A 6772-nucleotide genomic window follows, 5' to 3' on the forward strand; every position below is an offset into this window, starting at 1 on the left:
TAGTACATTATTTAATACAAATATGCAGCATGTACTGGTAGAATAAGGGTCATAATACTGCCATATCTTATTATTCTGTTTTAACAATATATTATTTGCCTATGTCAACATACAATGATGGGCTTCATTTTTATATTTTTTTAATAAAAAAAATTATATTTACTTAGAAGCATTCAGAATGTCAGCAAAACAGACACAATTTTTTTTTGCAATTACAGAGTGGTATTCAGTTAACAGAACAACAATTATTTTCATATAAGCTGCATCAGAGACAACTGAAGATGGAAAAACAAACCCAACAATAAAACCAAAGGAAAAGAAAAATAAAAACCAAACTACTGTCCCCATAGATAACTAATTTGTGCTGTGCACCAACAAGAACATGTTTTAAATTTCCATGCCAATTTACAGTCTCCAGACTGTACCAGGCAAGGTTAGTGGCTATTGAAAATACCACCAGGACAGGGCTATCTAAAGACACATTTGGTAGTGTGTTAACTATACAAAAAAAAAGACACTGTACAGTTTAAAAACAAATCTTACACAGCCTTACATTTCAATTTTTTTCTTTAAAAGTAGTGAGTTGTATGCAGGGTGGTTAAATGCTTTATAGACAAGGAAAAAAAAACTGCGCTAGAACCAACTTATTCATGATGATCTTCTTCTTCATCCTCGTCTTCTTCTTCTTCCTCTTCCCCATCCTCTTCATCCTTCTCATCATCTTCCTCTTCCTTCTTTTTCTTGCTCTTTTCAGCCTTGACTACCCCCTTTTTCGCTGCATCAGGATTTCCTTTAGCTCTGTAGGCAGCAATATTCTTCTCATACTTCTCCTTCAGCTTGACAGCCTTCTTTTCGTAGGGCTGCTTGTCATCCGCTGCAGTGTTGTTCCACATCTCTCCTAGCTTCTTTACAACATCACCAATGGATAAGCCAGGATGCTTGCCTTTGATTGTTGGGTGGTGCTCAGAACAGAACAGGAAGAAGGCCAAAGGAGGCCTCTTGGGTACATTGGGGTCCTTGAACTTCTTTTTGGTCTCCACTTTGGGAGGGATGTAGGTTTTCATTTCTCTTTCATAACGAGCCTTGTCAGCCTTTGCCATATCTTCAAATTTCCCCTTTTCTTTAGCAGACATAGTCTTCCACCTCTCTGAGCACTTCTTGGAGAACTCTGAGAAGTTGATAGAAGCATCTGGGTGATTCTTCTTGTGCTCCTCCCGGCAAGTTTGCACAAAGGATGCATATGAAGACATTTTTGCCTCTCGGCCTTTTAGGATCTCCTTTGCCCATGTTTAGTTGATTTTCCTCCGAAAGGCACAGAGTTGCCCAGTGCCCGTCTGGCTCTCACTTGCCCTAGTGTTGTCTCTATGGAGCTCAATGTACTGCAGTGGCTCCATTTTGATATTTTTATGTATATATGTAGTCACCCTACATCATCTTAAGTATTCTTCCTCTTTTTTCCATAATTCACCCTTGTACTTTTATATCTTTATATTTCTAGATTCTACCTGAGTAGAATCTAGTCTTGTCTTTCTGAATCTGGCATACTCTACTTTCTGTGATAAACTCCATTGGCATCCTGCAATGGCTCGCTTTAGTCTTCTTTGTAAAACTAAATCTGGTACCTCTATATTTTCCTTACCCAGTTGACAGTTCTCAGGCATGTAGGTTGATTCCATAACTTGGCATGTGAATGGTGTTGCAATGAACACAGTCTGTAGGCATCTGTATTGTATGTCAACGTGGTTCCCTTTAGCAGTCATACTCAGGAAAGGCATAGTTGAACCCCATATGGTAATTTCATTTTTAGTTTTTTTGAGAAATCTCTATACTAATTTCTACAATGGATGAGCATAAATTGCAGTCTTACTGGGAGCACATGAAAGTCCCCCTTTTTCATATATTCTCGCTGATATTTGTTTCTGTTTCCTTAATGACAGCCATTCAGAGAGTGAACTAGAATCTCAATGTAGTTTTGATACGCAGGTTCCAAAAGGTTACAGATGTTAAACCCCCTCCTCTGCTCTTGTGTGTATGTGTGTGTGTGCTGACTGATTAGTCATTTGTTCTTGTTTTTGAGAAATTTATCTTGTGTTTATTTGTTCATTTATTGAATAGGCTATCTGAGCTTTTTGTGTGCCTGTACTTGTTTGTTTGTCTGTATTGAATTTGTTTCGGATACATTTGCAGGTCAGTCTGATGTTTCTGGTCCAGGGACTGAACTGTAAGACTGATTGCTCTAGGCTAGCTAATGGTAATGTGCAATCTCTCTCTCTGATTATTGCAGCCCTGTTACCATTTTATTCCCAGTGCAGTGTTTCATTCATATCCTTAAAACAGCAGATCTATTGCAAGTTGCCTAGCAACTGTGATGGATGAGAAACGGTGATCCAGACTTCCTCACATTTTCCTAACTCTCTTTTGGTACAATGACTGACTTGGCATCAGGGAAACAATTTACTGCTTTGCCCAAAGTGAACTTTGTGGCACATGTTAAAACTACACAGTGACCTTTAAAAACACAGCACACTCCATGGTATTTACTTACAGACACCCAGACACATATAATAAGATTATAGATCAGCCTCATTCAAGATAAAGTTTGCTGGGGGAGATCGAAATTGCTCCCCATGGGACTAAAATTAGATACAAAGCAATTAACTTTAAGCAACCAAAAAATTGATTCTATAAAAATTCCATTTCAAACTAGCTTGTAAGTGTGAGCCCATTACCAGGCCCCTTTACTACATGAGAGACAAGCACATCTCTAGAGATGGAAAACACAAACCCAATTTTGAGTCACTAACTCAGATGTGGAAATTAAGCCAGCCTTGGATTTGACCTCTTACAAGAGTCCGTTGTTTCCACAGATTTCCAGACCTCTCAAAGCTCTCCTGTACCCAGAAAAGTAAGCCTTCTCATTCCTGAAGATAAATTGATTTAGGGTTTCAGTTAGACTGATGGTCTGGCTGTGCAGTATTAAACGCATTCAACTTTATTCTGTTTCTCTCTGTGTGCAAGGGTTTTAGATAACGTTCATGGGGGAGGCAAAAGTTTAGCACAGTGGAGCTTTATTTTTGGAGTGAATGACCTTGATGGACATGTGGGAAACAAATAGCAAGTAACAGATTATTAGCTGACAAACTGATTTATGGCAGAGAAATTAATTTTTGAGAGAGGATCTCACATATTCTTTTTTTTTTTTTTTGGTTTTTTTTTTTTTTTTCGAGACAGGGTTTCTCTGTATAGCCCGGGCTGTCCTGGAACTCACTCTGTAGACCAGGCTGGCCTCGAACTCAGAAATCCGCCTGCCTCTGCCTCCCGAGTGCTGGGATTAAAGGCGTGCGCCACCACCACCCGGCGATCTCACATATTCTCGGCTAGCCTCATGCTCACTATGAAGCTGAGGATTATACTAAACTTCTGATCCTCTTACTTCTACCTCTTGAGTGCTGAGATGGCAGGTGTGAGCCTCCCACACATGATTATTTTTAAGGTGGTGCTGGGGATCAAACCCAGGGGTTCCTGTGTGCTCATTCAATACTGTATCAATGTGCTATGCCCTCAACTGGAATGTTAGTAACTTTATAAGTGGTCTTAAACTGAAGGCAACTACTTTAAGATGTAGAACAAACCAGAAACACAGACACACAGACACACACACACACACACAAAATAAATACCCATAACCTGGTAGCCTGACACTTGCTAAGATTTTTTTAGAAACATTCTTCCCATTCTACATGCCTTTACATATATGTATGTCTATATTACCAACATGACATCTCTCAGATATCACATTCATTGGATAATATTCTCAAGATGGCCAAAGAGACCACAAGAAAGAATATACAAGTGTGTTCCATCTGGAAGGCCAAAGTGGCACTGGAGGGTAGGATCAAAGTGGCTTAATCCTTGTGGGCCTTAAAAGCTCAACAGAGTACTCCAGAGGGAAAAATAAGGCACCCTGCTGTCAGCTGACACAGAGATCCTACACATATATTTACTGCTTCTTATTTTCTCAGAAAAGTTCCAAAAACAAGCACTGCAGAAAAGACAATCTCAGTGACAATCTCTTTAATACACATTGCTAGGAAAATTAGATGGCCAACAGAGTAGAACAAACCCAACTTTGACACTCCACTTAACAAGCATCAATTCAAAGTAAACCAAAGTTTTGACTCATTTGTAAGAAAAATAGAGGCAAGTTTGAAAACCCTAGAATGTTGTGGGGAACGAGGACTGTATCTGGAACTAAATAAAAGGCCATCCTTCTTACACTCTGGAAAAGTATTTATCTATGTTCTGCCCATGTCCTAAAAAGCTGAGTGAGGATTGAGTTTAAAAATAATGGACTAATTTGCTTGGCAGAAGAAGTTTCTAAACAGCACAGCATTCAGGCTGTGGCATGGTTGTTATTTACTCACTTTAGCCAAGTTTATAATGGAAGGGAACAGAAGGTAAAGTGAGGGGGGTCCCAGCAAGTGTCATAGCAGGCAGGAAAACAATCCATGAAGAAGTAAGAATGAAAATTGCGCAGCCTGATTGAACTTCTAGAGAGTCTGATGCCAGGTGGTTTATTTCCAGCATATTTAAACAGAATTTGGGAAAAAGTTTCCAGGCAAAAATTGTTCAGATTCTAGGTGCACAATAAAGCTGAAAGTGGGACTACATAGAAACCCTTTTGCGAAGTACTTGTGACCATGAACATGGTCTCTGTAGCTTAAAGGACTAAGATCTAGTGTTGTCTCTGATTGAGGTAGCATAAAGGTCAGCAGACCATAAAACACATGTGACAAAACACAAGGATCAGTTCTATTAAATGAGAGCTAAAGACAAAGGTCTGGGGAGGGAGAGTCTAAGACTACATTCTGGGGATTTTCGTCTGGTTCTACAGATAGCAAGGTCTGGGGAGGGAGAGTCTAAGACTACATTCTGGGGATTTGGGTCTGGTTCTACAGATAGCAAAGGTCATCAGGTCATGAACAATATCTACTCCCAGATTTCTGAGTAGAAAAAAGTTATTTCCTCCTTGAAGGAGACACCCCCACATGATTAAGATTCCTGGTCTCCTTAGCGCTTATGTGTGAATACAAGGACCTTTGTGCCCTAACAGTGGAATATGGGAAATACACCTCTTTGGTGAACAAAGAGTAGGAAGGTATATAAAGATGCACATAAGCAATGTGAGTGTGAACAGTGTGCACATAAGGGACAAAACAGTGTGGGTGTGAACAGCATGCACTGTGCTTTCCTTAAGTACCATTTGGGAAAACAGCTTGCCAGAGGACAATGGGAAATGTTCATTGAGAGCAAAGCCCTACCCATAAGGCTCTAGTCTACAGAAATGAAAGCCCATTTGAAGAAAATACTCATTAGAAAGTAGAGTTGGTCCTCACTTGGTGGTGGTGTTTAGGGAAGTTGTGGAAACTTTCAGGGGCATGGAACGTATATATATATATATATATATATATATATATATATATGACAATAAGGAGGGGTCTTATGAGTCCTGATTCTAATCCAAGTTCTATATGATTTCTGATCCTTCAAGATGGAACAAACTACCTCTTCCTCCTGACTTCACAGATGGAAGCTAGTGTCCCCACCATGTCTCCAAGCCTTGCCATAAATCTCTAAGCCAGACTAGATCCTTCCCTAAGTTGCTTCTGTCAGGTTTTATGTAATAGTCATAAGAAAAGTAATGAATACAAAGGCTTACCATGCTGTCGTATCACCAACATCTCCATGAGAAACTATCTGTGAGGCATTTTTAAAGCTCTCTTCAACTTTTCTGTGCATAGAACTATGAGATAAATTCGGATCAGGTTGCTTATTGTCTTTAACACATTTTCCAAAGCTACTTAAGTCTGAGAAGTTTGTAATTCATTTTTATGTTTTTCCAAAGCAATTGCATGATGAAAGACTTACCCTACAGTGAGAGCTTACTAAGTGTTTATAAGTGGAAATAATTGGAGTAGAAGTTTGAAGAACCCATGGCTTGTAGATGACTCATTTAGAGTCAAGGGGAGCCCTATTACTTCCTACAACACAGTAGCTCAGCAGCAGTAAGATATACACATGGCTTGGGTTTCCAGATTTTGATGTTAGGAAGAGGAAGGGGAAAAAGCAATATTGAAACCCATGCTGTGATTTCACAGGTAGGATTAAATACACAGGAGAGATTCCACTAGTTTCCTTGCAGGGGAATGTGGGAAAGGGTTACCTTAAAATTTGAAACTTGTTTTCATGATAGGCTGCCAGATTAATTCTCATGTAGCTTATCATAAATTTAGAATATAGCCAAGGATGACCCAGTCCTGCCTCCATGTCTCAAGTGCTACAATTACAGATATACACTGCCACACCTTGTTTGTATAATACTGGACACCAAACCAAGAGTTTCATGCATGCTAGATGAGAGTTCTACCACCAGAGCAGCATCCCCAGCTCCCTGATAAACTCTTAGAATTCTACTGTTGAATAAGAAATTATTCCCTCCATTTCCTTGGCTGGGTTGCCTTGTCTGGCCTCAGTGGGAGAGGATGTACCTAGCCCTGCAGAGATTTGATGTATCAGGGTGGGGGAATACCCATGGGAGCCTCCATCTTCCCAGAGGAGAAGGGGAGAGGGGAGAGGGGGAGGAACTGTGTGAGACAGAGACTGGGAGAGGGCAATGACCAAGATGTAAAGTAAATCAATAAATAAAGTAATGGGAAGAGAGTAGGGGGAGGGCGGCACCGAGGGAGTATAATACTGAACAACAAAGGGAAGG

The 6772-nt window shown here is 40.0% G+C and overlaps 1 pseudogene; it reads right to left on the minus strand.

The window, feature by feature from the left end:
• Positions 1-644: 644 nt before the first annotated feature.
• Positions 645-1714, minus strand: LOC114614287 (annotated as a pseudogene).
• Positions 1715-6772: the final 5058 nt, after the last annotated feature.

The sequence above is a fragment of the Grammomys surdaster genome, unplaced genomic scaffold (assembly GCF_004785775.1).
Source record: "Grammomys surdaster isolate TR1022 unplaced genomic scaffold, NIH_TR_1.0 130, whole genome shotgun sequence".
NCBI classification, from domain to species: domain Eukaryota; kingdom Metazoa; phylum Chordata; class Mammalia; order Rodentia; family Muridae; genus Grammomys; species Grammomys surdaster.